This window comes from Salvia miltiorrhiza, chromosome 2, assembly GCF_028751815.1.
Source record: "Salvia miltiorrhiza cultivar Shanhuang (shh) chromosome 2, IMPLAD_Smil_shh, whole genome shotgun sequence".
NCBI classification, from domain to species: Eukaryota; Viridiplantae; Streptophyta; class Magnoliopsida; order Lamiales; family Lamiaceae; genus Salvia; species Salvia miltiorrhiza.
In genome coordinates this window covers 69,180,972-69,198,268 of record NC_080388.1, presented here as the reverse complement: position 1 = coordinate 69,198,268, position 17,297 = coordinate 69,180,972, and the positions used below count along the sequence as shown (strand labels likewise).

At 32.6% G+C, this 17,297-nt stretch overlaps 2 long non-coding RNA genes across 3 annotated transcripts; one reads left to right on the top strand and one right to left on the bottom strand.

The window, feature by feature from the left end:
- The first annotated feature begins 5,026 nt into the window (after positions 1 to 5,026).
- Positions 5,027 to 8,220, top strand: LOC131008763 (uncharacterized). Of its 2 annotated transcripts, none has more exons than XR_009096328.1 (2): positions 5,027 to 6,485; positions 7,833 to 8,220. It is a non-coding gene; the product is annotated as an uncharacterized LOC131008763 (long non-coding RNA). The 2 variants fall into 2 exon arrangements; XR_009096327.1 differs by having other exon boundaries at positions 7,804 to 8,220.
- Positions 5,287 to 7,809, bottom strand: LOC131008767 (uncharacterized). Its single transcript, XR_009096340.1, has 2 exons — positions 7,201 to 7,809; positions 5,287 to 7,084 (listed from the first exon to the last, which is right to left on the bottom strand). It is a non-coding gene; the product is annotated as an uncharacterized LOC131008767 (long non-coding RNA).
- Positions 8,221 to 17,297: the final 9,077 nt, after the last annotated feature.

Sequence of the window (17,297 nt, the reverse complement as noted above, 5' to 3'; positions counted from 1 at the left end):
GAAGTGAGAACAGAAAAATAACTACTGCTATATTTGTGAAAAGGCTGCCTACAACTCATATACTCTGTTTGAGGTTGCCGCTACTACAGCTAGTGTTACACCCGTGCTACGCACGGTATTTGAATTATATATATTTTACCATTTAAGTTTTGTATATTACAGCTAAGCTCAGTAAAATACCATCTAAATACTAAACAACTTATAATAAGCTATTCAGGAGCTTATAAGATCCTTCAAAGTGTTTGGTAAAATAAGTTCTTAATAAGCTTATAAGCTGTAAATATTAAGCAAGTTATAAGCTTCCAAAAAAATAAGTACCTCTACTCTAGCTTTTTTTTTTTCCTCTTATGATGTTCTTATAAGTAACACTCATTATTATAAAAATAACTCAATTATGATTATATTTTTTTATTTTCATTATATATCATTCTAATTTCATCTCTTTTCAATTTTCTCTCTCTAATAAAATTTTCTTTAGTCTAACCAAAAAAATATTTTTAGCTTATAAGCTCAATTATCAAAATACTTTCAAAACTGATAAGATTTTAATAAACTGCATTTTATAAGCTCTTAAAACATCTTGTAAGCTTCTAAACCTTATAAAGTCTTTAAATTAAGCTTAGCAAACACACTTTTATATAATTATCAAAATTCATATTCAAATAGTTATAATTTGTAAATGATACAAAAACATCAATAAAAAAATCAATAATATATCTATACTATTAATTAATTGTGAAAACCCTAAAACAAAAGTCGTTATTCAACGGTTCCACTCAGCCTTCACGGTATCACACCGGTGCTCATTCTTCTCAAATCCACCGGAGGTGATACTTCTCATTCTTCATCATGAAGTAAATTTAATTCATATGTACCTCTTGAAAAAAAAATCAACACTTTAAAAAATTATGAATTGTTCAGAGTAAGTTAAATCAATTTCCAATAATTCCATCTTTATCATGAAATAAATTAAATAAAATCACTGCTTGTAGTAAAATTTGCGAATTTTTCTACAGTCAAAAGAAAATGTTGAAAACGTAATCTTATTTCATTATATAGAACATCAATAAAAAAATCCTCACAATATCCCACTTAATTAATGTTAGAAAACACAAAAAGTTAATGCAAAACCAAACTAATTAATAACATTAATCCAAAACAACCTCAACTCTCACGCCCAATTCAGACTCCTAAAATAAAAATTGATCCATAAACTACTTGGGTTCAATGAACACTAACTCTTTCCATTTTAAAAATGAATACAGATTGTAAATCCTGCTACTCAACTCAAGTCCTTTTATCTTTATTTCAAACTTTTTGAAACTCAGCTTCTATTTATGCGCTGCAGTATTAAAAAATCCTTACACTACTTTCCTTCTCCAAAACTTAAGTTCAGATCTAGAATCTTCCATCACAAGTGATCTCACATATATTTCATATGATCTCGTAATAGATCCATCAAAATTCAAAATACCAGCCAACAACTATACAATATTAGCAGCTCAAAAATTAAAATTGGCGAAAATGTGTGTGCAGAAAATGTGAATGCACTACTCAGGCTTTAAATAATAAATAGATGAGAAGATACTATTTTCAAAGTTAGGTCCGGTGCAAAATAGTCAAGTGAATGGCCTCGGGAGTGGGTTTCAAGACAAATTGTGCAAGTAATTATTCATATACTCCCTCCGTCCATGAAAGAACTTCTTAGGGGGGAATTGCACGGGTTTTAAGAAAAATATTGTTGAGCGTATTGAGAGTAGAGAAAAAGTTTTTGAGTGTATTGAGAGTGGCGAAAATGTATTATAATTAATATTGGGAGTTGTGAAAAAAGTGAAAAATAAGTAATTATAAGTAGTGGGGTATAGTCCAAAAATAGGTAGGAAGTTTTTTTGTTGACGTTCCGAAAATGAAAGATAGGAAGTTCTTTCGTGGACGGAGGGAGTAGATGTTTTGCAGACTTCTAGTAAACATGTTTATGCACCTAGAGATATGGCCAAAGATTTTAGATAACATTTATGGTTAGAACTGAATTTGGGCATCTTGTTCGATTTATACCACTTTGTACTTGAACCCAAACATTCACCTAATGAATTACTAAGAACATCTTTTAAATTCAAATAAATAGAAGCAAGTACTTGATCATCTTTATTCATAATCACTCACCCAAAGTAATAACCCTTTTAATACAAAAAAAACTTTTAATAGAGCAGTAAAAGAAAAGGAACAATATTACAGATTAAATATTGAATGATCAGGTTCTAACTTACGGTATAACCCCAGCCAGATTTCTAACCAATCCAGAGTAGAAGTCCTTCAAAACAATTTCACCTCTACCACAAACTGCATAAACATGATCCGTGCACATGATCCAATAAGTAAGTTAATTGCAAAAACCAAAGGTGCAGAAATTAACACCAAAAGGCGAGGATAGATATACATGCTTCGAGTAACATCTAAATTTTTTCATCCTCGCATACCAATAGATTCTAAATCGTCTCTTCGGCTTTGTTCTATCCAGCACAAGAGAACTTAAAATGAGATCTAAGTGTGTGCGTGTGTTGGTCAAGCGGTAAGTGATTCATGCTTAAGACCAAACATTTTGTGGTTCGAGTCCACTGTGGCAGTTTTTAATTCTTTTTATTTAATATTAATCTATAAAAGAAATAAAAATAAAATGAGATCTAAAAATACTGCACTACCGTGCAAATTTAATGCATTTGCTGAGAAATTAAAACACAATAAAATGCTCATATAGGGGTGATTAGAATATCCGAAATCGAAAAAGCGAACATATCCAAACAAAAACATTAATATAGGGATTGCTTTTACATTTTTTTTGTTAAATTTGGAATTTCAATTTGATTATATATATACATAATTTTAGTATTAAATAAAATTTAATTTCTCTTTATTCTTATTTTTTAATTTCTTTATAATTTTTTCAATTTTCTTTTCCAGATTTTTCAGGTTATTTCGATTTTTCAATTTGATATGATTTTGATTTTTAAATTTTTGATGTGGCCCCTGTGCTACAATGTCAATTTGATATGATTTTGACAAATTTATGATGTGGCCCCCGTGCTACGCACGGTATGTGAATTTTATACATTTAAATATTTAAGTTTTTGATATTACAACTAAGCTCAACCAAACATCTGTAAATATTAAACAACTTATAAACTATTCAGGAGCTTGTAAGGTCTTTCAAAGTGTTTGGCAAAATAAGCTTTTAAAGAGCTTATAAGCGGTAAAATTAAGCGGGTTATAAGCTTCTAAAAAATTAAGTTCCTCTACGCTAAGTTTTTTTTTCTTATTTTATTATAAGTAATACTCATTATAATAAAAATAATGCAATTGTGATTTTTTTTTCATTATATTTCATTCTCATTTCATCTCTTTTCGATTTTTGTCTCTCTAATATTTCAGCTGCACTCTAAACGGTAAACTCTAAACCTGGCCCTATATTTCTATTCTATCACATTAATGTCATATTAATGATTAAAATTCATCAGCTACACTCTAAAGCCCGTGCTACAGATGGTATGTCAATTTTATAGTACATTTTAGCATTTAAGTTTTTTATATTACAGTTAAGCTCAGCCAAACACCCTGTAAATACTAAACAACTTAAAAGCTATTTAAGAGCTTATAAGGTCCTTCAAAGTGTTTGGAAAAATAAGCTTTTAAAAAACTTATAAGCTATAAAATTAAGCAGGTTATAAGCTTCTGAAAAAATAAGTTCATCTACGCTAGATTTTTTTATGATTTCTTATAAGTAACACTCATTATTATAAAAATAACTCAATTATGATTTTTTTTTTCATTACTTTTCATTTTAATTTCATCTCTATTCAATTTTCTCTTTCTAATATTTCAGTTGCACTCTAAAATTCTTAAGCTACACCTTGATTAAACCGTGCATCGATTGGAGGGGATTTGATACTTAACCCTAATAAAAAAGGTATCATATTTAGAGAGCAACAATAATTTTGAACAAATTCAAACATGTATAATTTTTCTTTATTTGCTATAACTTTTAATTCAATTAAAATTAGATTATTTAATCTTGACTTTCATTTTAGTTAATTTGATGATGAAAAAAATATTGAAAAATAAAATTAAAATTAAGAAAATAATAATATATCATAACATATTTTAGATTTTTTTAATGTAAATAATTTACACATGGACTTATTTGTTTCATTTTGAACTTCACTATTTTTCAACTTATATTGACAAATTAATTACTAAATGATTGATCAGTATCTTTTATTTTTTAAAATTTAATTACTTGTAATTAATTTTGTTGACTTATTAACTTATAGTTATTTTCATATTTATTGATTTAAGCAAATGATTAATCAATTCAACAAAAAAAAAAAATCCATGTTTTATTATCTTTAAAATATTTGCAAACATTCTTTTGTAACACGATAATTTTATTATTTTCTTACTGACATAAATTATACTAACATATAATATTATCTTCTTATTGTCAGTTGCATCTTAGATGGATCTTACGTATATTGACCTTTATGGGGGTTCATGGTGATAGGGAGCTCCCTGTTAAATTTCACTAAAATGTTTAATCTATTTAAGGAAGCATGAATGCATATTCATCAAATTTAGTATTTGTCCCTGCAATATTATTATCCAATAAAAACTCAAATACCTTTAGGCTGATCAAATTTAAATTTAGATAAAAAAAATTCATGCTTAGAAAATAGTTGTGCGCAATATTTCTAATTTGCGGGAAATTAATAGTTTCCCGTTAATAAAACTACAGCTCAAAAAACTTTTTGCAAAAGTTGCAACCTCCGTCCTAGACAACACATATCATACTTAAGTATTCAAACTTTGCTACAAAGATCTTCAAACATTTGTTCACAAAATATTAAAGACGACATTTTCCAAAGTCTTCAGCAATCCCGGGAGTATAAATACAGGAAACACGAAACATAAGATATTTTTGCGATTCATGAACTCTCTGGCATAGAGAAACTAAAATCACACCGATAGATATAACAAACACAATTTTATAATTGAAAAGTACAAAAACAATACATTACAGATAGATACAAATACCCATATTTAAGCAAAATTATTGCTCACTAAAAGCTAACTTTTAAATAAAATGATGTAAGAAGATGTGAGAAAGAAGCTCTGAAATTTTTATACACTATTTTTTGGCGGGAATGTGTGTATTTTGGTGTATTTTTATTGTGTTTTTATATATTTTTATATATAGAGTAGATTATATATAATGATTTATTTTCTGAAAGGAGGAATAATAATGGAATAATTAAATAAATACAGCCCAATTAAATAAATACAGCCTAATAAATTCAGCCCAATTAAATAAATACAGCCCAATAGTGATAAATTAAATACAGCCCATGTCATCTCATTTTAGGGTTCAGCCGGCCTCTTCTCCCTCGTTCATCTTCTCCCAGTCCAAACCTTTCTCCTTCTTCCACATGCGCCGCTGCCGGCGAGAAGCCACGGTCGCCGATGCTCTCCCTCGTCTTCTCTCTCCCTTTGTCTCACCCTCTATTTGTGAACACCCATCTCCCTCGGGCTCTCAAGTTTCGCAACTGAACGGTGGCAAAGCCGCCGTCCAAAAGCCCTAGATCCCCGCTCTATGCGGCGTCGCTTCCCTCGTTGACGACGATAAATGCGCCGCTGCGTCCCTCTGCACACCCCAAGCCCTAGCCTCCAGAACTCGGCCTCCTCTTCTCGCTCATCTGCATCCTTCTCCTCTTATTCCCCTTCTTCCTCGTCTGCTCTTATTCCCCTTCTTCCTCGTCTGCCCATTTATCGAGCATCGCTTTCTCTAGCCACTCCAAAAAAAAAACCTAGCTTTCGCCCCCTCCCCCTCTTCTCTTTGAACACCTAAATTTTAAAATCGGACAAAAATGTTGACACCGCAAAAGGAGAAGCAGCCGCTAACGCCACCACATCTTCGGCCCACGGCCCCCTCCGCCTGCATATTTAATTCCACGCTTCTCCATATAAATATTTGTGTTCTTGTTAATGTGGATGTTTCTTGTCAGTGTGTGTTTGTGACACTATTTTGGCAAATTAATTTTCAGTTTTTCGTGTTTTCTTATTATTCTTGGTAAATATCTTCACAAAGTGTTAGCTTAAAGCTGAAGATCTTTAGGTTCATTCGCATATTATTTTTTCTTTTTTAACTTTTTCATTTTTTGTGTTTATGGTATCATTTTTGTAGATCTAGGAATATCTACTCAAATTGGTTCTTAAACCAACAATTTTTGTTTTTGCAGATTAGTTTTTTATTATACAGAGAACATCTTTATATTTTTTCACATATTACTTTTGCAGATCTATGAACATTTTAATTTTTTTTTGCATGTAGATCTACCAGTTTATACACAAATGGGTATTATGTGCTTGTGGGTTATCACTCCGACGCCTCTTGGTTACGGCAAGTCCTCTGTCAAGCAGATTTTCTTGATAAATAGGTATGATCACTTTCCAACAATTTAGATTACATTTCTTCTTCTGATTTTGAATAACAGATTCGCATATTGTGATGAAGGAGAAACTGTAGAAACAATATCAGAAATTATCTGGATGAATATGCATTTGATATCATTGTTATAAAGACTATAAAACATGAATATATTGCCTTTGATATCACATGCAATTTCCTTGAAGAAATAATTAATTGTTCAGCAAAACACAAATGTGTCGTGGCATTATTGATATATTTTTTTGGTTTATGTACATGATATGTTCAAATGTGTCGTGGCATTATTGATATATTTTTTTGGTTTATGTACATGATATGTTTTCAATTGCACAGCCTAAATTAGAAAGAAAAAACTTCAATTTTCTTGATTTTGTATGTGTTGCTTGCATCAAATGGAAGAGTCATTAGGAGCAATTTTATATTTTACTTATACTCATTTGTGGAAAAAAAAGGATATTCAGAATTCTTGAGTCAATATGGTCCACGCATCGCGTGGGTATATTTAATAAGCAAAATAAATGGAATCGAAAAAAAAACCATTTCTTGTTTTCATCTTGTTGCATCCATTTTGGCACTTTTATGTGATGCCTGCATAAAATAGAAGAAGCATCAGGAGCAATTATATATTCTACTTGTTATTCATTTGTGGCAAAAAAATAAGAGTAATGGTAAATAACATGATATAAAATTTCTCTCCTCCTTACCATCTTCATAAATGAGTAGGAGAATGGTGAATATAGGAGTATATAATTTCTCTTACGAAAATAAGAGGAGTTCTATTTTCATTTGACTTTTGACTAATATATACAACTTGTGCTACAAAATATAAAAAACAAATGGCCTTTATAAAAATATAAGGAAGAATAGTGATAATGTTTTGCCCTTTCATCATTATCACATTTATGAGATTAATAAATGTCTGTATTAGATTATAATAATATTTTGCTTAGAAGTGCAGAAAATAGGAAAAAGCAATGTAAATATGTAGTAAAATAGAAAGAAACACATAAAATAAGAAGAAGAAAAAAAGTTGAAGATATAAAAAAGAAATAAAAGAATGAATCTAAAGAAGTAGTAAAACATAAAAAGACACATCAAATAGGAAGAAAAAAGCTAAAGATATAAAAAAGAAAGAAAATGATGTAAGAAGCTGTGAGAAAGAAAAGCATAGATGCAGAAAGGTAACAAATGCAAAAATTTATGCTAGCTTATGTAGAAATGAAAAAATATAAAAATTGAAAGCAAGAATATTAGAGAAAAAAGCAAGAAGCTGCCTTGAATTTGCATCATTAAATATTTTAATGAAGGTGCAGAAGCTGATGAAAAGAAGGTGCAGACATTGAAGCAAAAGCTGATGAAGAAAAAAAGAAGTTGATGAAGAAAAAAGAGAGGCAAGAACAAAAGCCAGAAGCTGCTGAAAATAAGAAAGAAAAAGGTGATGAAGGAAAAAGAGGAAAGAAAGAGAAGAAGCTGCAGGAAAAAATGAAACGAAAGAGAAGAATGCAAATGAAAAAAATGGCTGGGGAGAGGGGAAATATAAAGAAGATATCTTGGTGGCTAAGTTTTGTATTAATTGGCTCTGCAATACATGTTGTCTTGAGCCCCACAATTTGTAGTTTTAAATGTGTATATTATAGATATCTCAGCAAATTGTACAATAAAAATCTTAAAATGATATGGTGAACAGTAAATCCGCAGCATCACAGCTGTATTCTATTTCAGCACATTAATTGAAGCATTAATTGAACATTAAAATATAAGCTGAAGCATAAAAATAAAAGGTGATGCAGTTTTCCCGCCAAAGTGTGTGTGTATTTTGGTGCATTTGTTTTGTGTTTTTATATATTAAGTAGAGTATTAGATTATAATAATATTTTGCTTAGAAGTGCAGAAAATAGGAAAAAGCAATGTAAATATGTAGTAAAATAGAAAGAAACACATAAAATAAGAAGAAGAAAAAAAGTTGAAGATATAAAAAAGAAATAAAAGAATGAATCTAAAGAAGTAGTAAAACATAAAAAGACACATCAAATAGGAAGAAAAAAGCTAAAGATATAAAAAAGAAAGAAAATGATGTAAGAAGCTGTGAGAAAGAAAAGCATAGATGCAGAAAGGTAACAAATGCAAAAATTTATGCTAGCTTATGTAGAAATGAAAAAATATAAAAATTGAAAGCAAGAATATTAGAGAAAAAAAGCAAGAAGCTGCCTTGAATTTGCATCATTAAATATTTTAATGAAGGTGCAGAAGCTGATGAAAAGAAGGTGCAGACATTGAAGCAAAAGCTGATGAAGAAAAAAAGAAGTTGATGAAGAAAAAAGAGAGGCAAGAACAAAAGCCAGAAGCTGCTGAAAATAAGAAAGAAAAAGGTGATGAAGGAAAAAGAGGAAAGAAAGAGAAGAAGCTGCAGGAAAAAATGAAACGAAAGAGAAGAATGCAAATGAAAAAAATGGCTGGGGAGAGGGGAAATATAAAGAAGATATCTTGGTGGCTAAGTTTTGTATTAATTGGCTCTGCAATACATGTTGTCTTGAGCCCCACAATTTGTAGTTTTAAATGTGTATATTATAGATATCTCAGCAAATTGTACAATAAAAATCTTAAAATGATATGGTGAACAGTAAATCCGCAGCATCACAGCTGTATTCTATTTCAGCACATTAATTGAAGCATTAATTGAACATTAAAATATAAGCTGAAGCATAAAAATAAAAGGTGATGCAGTTTTCCCGCCAAAGTGTGTGTGTATTTTGGTGCATTTGTTTTGTGTTTTTATATATTAAGTAGAGTATTAGATTATAATAATATTTTGCTTAGAAGTGCAGAAAATAGGAAAAAGCAATGTAAATATGTAGTAAAATAGAAAGAAACACATAAAATAAGAAGAAGAAAAAAAGTTGAAGATATAAAAAAGAAATAAAAGAATGAATCTAAAGAAGTAGTAAAACATAAAAAGACACATCAAATAGGAAGAAAAAAGCTAAAGATATAAAAAAGAAAGAAAATGATGTAAGAAGCTGTGAGAAAGAAAAGCATAGATGCAGAAAGGTAACAAATGCAAAAATTTATGCTAGCTTATGTAGAAATGAAAAAATATAAAAATTGAAAGCAAGAATATTAGAGAAAAAAAGCAAGAAGCTGCCTTGAATTTGCATCATTAAATATTTTAATGAAGGTGCAGAAGCTGATGAAAAGAAGGTGCAGACATTGAAGCAAAAGCTGATGAAGAAAAAAAGAAGTTGATGAAGAAAAAAGAGAGGCAAGAACAAAAGCCAGAAGCTGCTGAAAATAAGAAAGAAAAAGGTGATGAAGGAAAAAGAGGAAAGAAAGAGAAGAAGCTGCAGGAAAAAATGAAACGAAAGAGAAGAATGCAAATGAAAAAAATGGCTGGGGAGAGGGGAAATATAAAGAAGATATCTTGGTGGCTAAGTTTTGTATTAATTGGCTCTGCAATACATGTTGTCTTGAGCCCCACAATTTGTAGTTTTAAATGTGTATATTATAGATATCTCAGCAAATTGTACAATAAAAATCTTAAAATGATATGGTGAACAGTAAATCCGCAGCATCACAGCTGTATTCTATTTCAGCACATTAATTGAAGCATTAATTGAACATTAAAATATTGGCTGAAGCATAAAAATAAAAGGTGATGCAGTTTTCCCGCCAAAGTGTGTGTGTATTTTGGTGCATTTGTTTTGTGTTTTTATATACTCCCTCCGTCCCGGCCAAGACGCTACATTTGCTCTTCGGCACGGGATTTAAGGAGTTGTAGATTAATGTTTTAAGTGTGTAGTAATAAAGTGATAAAGTAGGAGAGAGAAAGTAATATAAAGTAAGAAAGAGAAGGTAATAAAGTGATAAAGTAGGAGAGAGAAGGTAATAAAGTGATAAAGTAGGAGAGAGAATGTAATAAAGAAATACTTAATTAGTGTTAATTAAGTGTTTAAATTCCTTATTTTTGCCAAAAATAGAAATGTAGCATCTTTGTTGGGACGGCCCAAAAAGGAATATGTAGCATCTTGGGCGGGACGGAGGGAGTATTAAGTAGATTATAACACCATCCTACACCGGGAAAATTAAACTGGAATTCTGTAGAGACTAGGGAAAGGATTTTAATTAATTTTAATTTTCGATGATGAGCTCATTTATTATAGTAGCATATTGCATTATTTTCTACACTCGGGACTCATTTGGTACGCAGTGACTGAAATGTCTTTAACTATATGGAATATTATATTAATATCATGTTTGGTAGAATACATTGAAATATATGTAAAATAGAATATATTATTTGATATGATGTATTAAGATTATATAAAGTTTATAATAGTTATAATTAAGATTTGTATTACATATACCAACTTCTTTAGGTGGTATACAGAATCCCTCAAATCAATATAATATTTTCGTACTTTTATGTTATAAAGGGCTGTGTGTTTTATATTATTTTTTACCAAATAAAATATTAGATTGTCATCAGGGACGGAGCCAGGAATTAAATTCGGGGGGGGGGGGGGGGCTGAACTTGAACGGGGAGATTTTTTTTGAGCATTCTGTATATTTAAGGTATTTTTTTATTAAAATACGAGCATAATACTAATAATAACGAACAATATTTTCATAGATTATATAGTTTCAATATATCACAAAACTTTTTTTGGACGTTCCGTATATTTAAGACATTTTTTTTATTAAAAGGCAAGCATAATAATAATAATAACAAACAACATGTTCATAGATTATATATTTTCTATATATTACAAATTAGTTTCACTACATTATAATTTTTTTTAGCATTTCATACATATTAGGCATTTTTTATTAAAAGACAAGTATAATAGTAATAATAACAAACAATATTTCATAGATTATATAGTTTTAAATAACAAAATTATCCTTAAATTAAGTATACATGAGAGAATATAATAACCAAATACTCTTTTATAAAACAAAATTATTTTATAATAGGTATAAACATATATCTATATATATTTAAAAAAAAAAAAATTGGGAGTGGGCTCTAGCCCCCCCCCCCCCGCTCCGTCCCTGATTGTCATAGATATATCATATATTCTAATCATCCATATTAAACGAGCACATTAATCATGTATCATAATTTGTCAATACGACTCAATTGATGCATATATATAATCACATTACGTGCACTTAAAGTAGGACAAACTTATTTATCCGCTTATAATATTCAAATGGTGAAACTATTCTATGTAAAGATGAGATTAATGATGTTCCTCCTCCACTCCTCCATTAATCTACTAATCATCAAATTCAAAACCAAAAAAAGAAAAAGAAAAGAGAAAAACAAAGTTAATTAATGAAGTACATTTTTTCGGCACGTAGAATATGTGCAACCGAACGGTTATTGGCTGGTTCGCACCTTCGATGAATTATGTTATGGACCTTATGGTGTTAAAGCTAGATAGTACTTAGTATAATAAAATTTGTAGGGTATAAATTAATATGCGTTGTTTTCGTAATAAAAGCGTAATAACTTCATTTTTTTTCAACATCGACTTCAAAGGTTCGTCGTCCCCTTTTTAGTGTGATTAGAGACCCAATATTGCGTACCTCTCTTACTTTTAATTTCTCTATTTTATAATTATTTATTATAAAATTATATGCTCAATAAATTCTAATTAATATTTATCATTAAAAGTTGAAACTTTAAAAAATTATATATTCTAACTTTGAATTAAGTAACCAAAATAATCTATTATTAATTCAAATAAATATAAAAAAAAATGACTATAAACCTTAATCTATTAAGTAACCAAAATAATCTATTACTTAATTAGTACTCCCTCAGTCCCACTCCAATAATCTCATTTTCCTTTTCGGGATGCCCCACTCCAATAATCTCATTTTCCTTTTCGGGACGCCCCACTCCAATAGTCTCATTTCTATTTTTGATAATAATTTTACATTACAAACAATGTGGTTCTCTTTTTTCTTTTCTTTTTTGCTCAGGCAAAGTAAACGAATTTTACAAACAATGTGGTTCTACACACCTTTACCCACTTTTACACTCAGAAAGCAAGTTTCTTAATCTCCGTGCCCAAAAGAAAAATGACTATTGGACCGGAACGGAGGGAGTATTATATAAAACACAAAATCTCCTGTACACCTGGGTGTACGGTACATTCGGATCGTATCCAACCCGAATCCTGATCCAAATTTGATCCAACTGGACTATCATACCCGAATGTTAAGTGTTAGTGTCATTTCAATATAGTGTTAGTGTCATTTTCGAAATAATGTCATTTATAAAATAAAATAGTGTTAGTGTTATTTTCGAAATAGTGTCATTTGTAAAACAAAATAGTGTTAGTGTCATTCCAATATCGTATTAGTGTTGGAGTCATTTCAAGAAAAAATAGGTCATGATAGTCTAATTGGATCAGGATCCGAGTCGGATACAACCCGGGTGTACGGTACATCCGAGTGTACAGGAGGCCACCTCTATATAAAATATAGTACTCCCTCCGTCCACTAATTAAAGGCCTCTATGAAAAAACACGGGTTTTAAGAAAAAAATATATTTTTATTAGTTGAGTGGAGAAAGGGTCCCACTTTTTAAGAAAAAAGTGTATTTTTATTAGTTGAGTGGAGAAAGGGTCCCACTTTTTTGTAAAGAATCTTTGACTTTTTTGATTAAATAATGAATAAAAACTTACCAAAAATAGGTAGGCCTTGTTTTTGTGGACGTCCCAAAAAGGCAAGTAGGCCTTGAATTGGTGGACGGAGGGAGTAATAAATTAATATTAAAAAAAAATATTAAAAAATTATATCATAGATTAAAAATAAAACTAGGTAATACACAATAAATTATGGAACAAATAAATCATCCAACAAACCCCGTCCATTGTTGAAATGAATTCCACCGCCAGTTTTCTGAAATTATGTATTGACCAATAAAATTAGATCGGGCTTCAACCGTTGTTTACCAGTTACCACGCATCGAATTCCAATTTCCATCGACAAGTTTATTAGACTTTGAAGAACAAAAGTGATGTCATATTCAAATCGCCCACTATCTCAACAACAGCAAATATGATAAAATCTAGGATTCTGATGTGAGGATTAGAAACCATCACGCAAAATTGACAAAAACTTCACTCCCGTCTTTTCAACTTTGAATTCGCATTCAATCTTTTATATATTCATTTATACTATTTATAACGTACATGATTTAAATATTTTTATATTTAAAATAAATCAAGTTAAATTAGCTCAAATGATATAACTTACTATTTTTATTTATCAAAACTAATCATATAACGTAAGCAGTGTTAGGAAATTAGACGCAACTAATTCCGCCCGGGATCTAGTGTGACGCAATATTTTAGATATCGACCGATATGAAACGAGAAAAATAAATGACACCGATATTTTTAACGTGGTTCGGCCAAACTGCCTACGTCCACGGACTCACACCAATATATTAGAGAATCTCAAAAGGAGGAGTACAACAAAATTACCACACTGTATTTTGTATCTGCCTACGCAGAGGCTATCTCTCAACTCACTTTTATCACTCGTGTATAACTTCCACACTGAAGTTTTCTCTCACAAGATTTTTCTCTCTCTCTCTTTCTCTATCTCTCTCTAGCAGAAAGCTTTGATGGTTGTTTGGTGTTGTGTATTGGATGCTGCAGAAGAGCTCTCTATTTATAGGAAGATTTGGAGGTGGTAGGTGAGAGGTGGTTGGTGAGAGGTGGTTGGTGGCGGTAGGTGCACGCCAAGTTGGAGAATTGGGGTTGCCTTTATTTGACAAAATAAAGCAGCTGCAACTTTTTGACAATTGTTGCTTTTTGACTAACAATCTCCCACTTGAAGACTGATTCCAATCTGTCTTCACACCTCGATCAACGCAGCAGCCTTTCTGTCTTTGTCATTCTAGCAAACCAATTGAAGCTGAGCACAACTTCAATTTATCAATGGTTACTGCCTTTGTAAGCATGTCGGCTGGATTTTGAGCTCCTTGGATCTTTTCAAGTATTAACACCTCATCCTCCAACAGAGATCTGATGAAATGATAACGAAGTCCAATATGTTTCGTTCTAGAATGAAATGCTGAATTCTTTGCCAGATGTATCGCACTCTGACTATCGCTGTACAAGACATTCTTCGTCTGATCAAAACCCAATTCTGCCAACAACCCTTGTAACCAGATCATTTCTTTGCTAGCCTCGGTGATTGCCACGTATTCTGCTTCTGTAGTGGATAAAGCAACAATCTTTTGTATCTGCGAGATCCAACTAACAGCAGTCGTGCCAACAGTAAAGACATAACCGGTAATGCTTCTCCTGCGATCTACCTCACCGGCAAAATCTGCATCTACAAAACCTTGTAGTGCTACATCACCTCGTCGAAAGCATAAGCATCTATCAGTAGATCCACGTAGATATCTCAATATCCACTTTACTGCTTCCCAATGCTGCTTTCCTGGATTTGCCATAAATCTGCTCACAACTCCCACTGCATGAGCGATATCTGGTCTAGTACAGACCATGGCATACATCAGACTTCCAATGGCTGAGGCGTAAGGAATTTTAGCCATGAAGTCTCTTTCCTCCTTAGTCTTTGGAGAGTGCTCTTTGGATAGGCGGAAATGGTTAGCTAATGCTGAGCTAACCGGTTTAGCACTGCTCATGTTGAATCTTTGCAAGATTCGATTGACGTAGTTGGCCTGAGACAACTGCAAAACACCTTTTTGCTTGTCTCTGTAAATTCTCATCCCGAGAATTTGCTTTGCTTCTCCTAAGTCCTTCATCTCGAACTCCGCTGAAAGCTGCCTTTTCAACTTCTTGATTTCGTTCAAGTCTGAGCCGGCTACTAACATGTCATCAACATAAAGTAGCAAGATGATATAGCTGGACTCGAACCTCTTGAAGTAACAACAATGGTCAGCATTGCACTTCATGTAGCCATTTTTCTGCATGAATCCATCAAACTTCTTGTACCATTGCTTCGGAGCTTGCTTCAAGCCATACAGGCTCTTTTTCAACTTGCACACCAGCTTCTCATTTCCTTTGACAGAGAATCCATCTGGTTGTTGCATGTATATTTCCTCCTCTAAGTCACCATTGAGGAAAGCAGTTTTCACATCTAACTGCTCTAGATGCAAGTCCTCCGTTGCAACAATACTCAGGACCGATCGGATTGTTGTCAACTTTACAACCGGAGCAAAGATATCTGTGTAGTCAATTCCTTCTTCCTGTTGGAAACCTTTGACTACCAATCTTGCCTTATATCGCTTTGAACCATCATGCTCTTCTTTGATTCTGTACACCCATTTGTTGTGTAGAGCTTTCTTTCCTTTGGGCAACTCAACTAGTTCCCACGTCATATTAGAGATAAGAGATTTTATCTCTTCTTTCATTGCAAGCTCCCACTTGACAGAATCTCCGACTTGACATGCTTCTTCATAGAATTCAGGTTCACCAGCATCGGTCAGTAACATTTGATTCATGTACTTCCTGTTTGGAACGTGAGGTCGAGATGACCTCCTGGGTATAGGAGTTGGAGCTGGAACTGGAGACTGTGGTGGATCAGCCTCAGAGTTGGGCTCCTCCGTCTGCAAACCTTCATCTGTTTGCTTTGATGTACTGCACTCTGCAGTATCATCTGGATCAACATATGTTGGATCGTCACTTGTTGTGTCGGTGGACTGCACTGCATTCATGTCCTTGTACATCACATTTTCATTGAATATGACATTCCTGCTTCGAATGACCTTCCTGTTTTTGTCATCCCAAAAACGGTACCCGAACTCATCTCCACCATATCCAATGAAAGTACATTTTAGTGATTTGGAGTCGAGCTTACTCCTGGCATTATCACTAATGTGTACATACGCGACACAACCAAATACTTTCAAGTGAGAAAGTTTAATTTCTTTGCCGCTCCAAACTTCCTCAGGTATTCTGTACTCCAATGGTACAGATGGCCCATGGTTAACGAGATATGCCGCTGTGTTGACAGCTTCTGCCCAAAATTGTGTTGGCAGTCCTGCATGTATCCTCATGCTCCTAGCTCTTTCTGTCAACGTCCGGTTCATGCGTTCTGCAACTCCATTTTATTGTGGTGTCCCTGGCAACGTCCTTTCTAACTTGATGCCATCCTGGTAACAAAATTTCTTGAACGCCATATCTTCGTATTCTCCACCATTATCGGATCTCAACTTCTTTATCCGTAAGCCAGTTTCATTTTCCACCATGGCCTTCCACTTCTTGAACGCCTCGAACACCTCTGACTTGTGTCTCAAGAAGTAAACCCACACCTTTCTCGAGTGGTCATCGATGAAAGTCACAAAGTAAGACTTTCCGCCATTGGATGAAACTGCTGCTGGGCCCCAAACATCTGTGTGGACTAACTCAAGCTTTACTTGCTTCGGAGTTCTACCACTGGTATTGAAACTCACCCTCTTCTGCTTCCCGTAGATACAACTTTCGCAAAAGTCTATATCAACAGACTGAAGCTCTAGTAGTTTCCCTTTCGAATGCATATACTTGAGCCCTTTCTGGCTCATGTGCCCAAGTCTTTGGTGCCACAAATTTGCATTCTTCTTGCTATCAGCAACTGCAATTGTCACACACGCATTCATCGTTGTGTATAGGCTTCCAGTATCCTTGCCACGTGCAAGAATCATTGCGCCCTTAGTGATTTTCCAATAATCACCTGAGAAGTGTGTATCACATCCTTCTCTTGACAATTGCTTGACGGAGATCAAGTTCTTCCTCAACTCTGGAATGTGTCTCACGTCCTTCAATTTCCATAC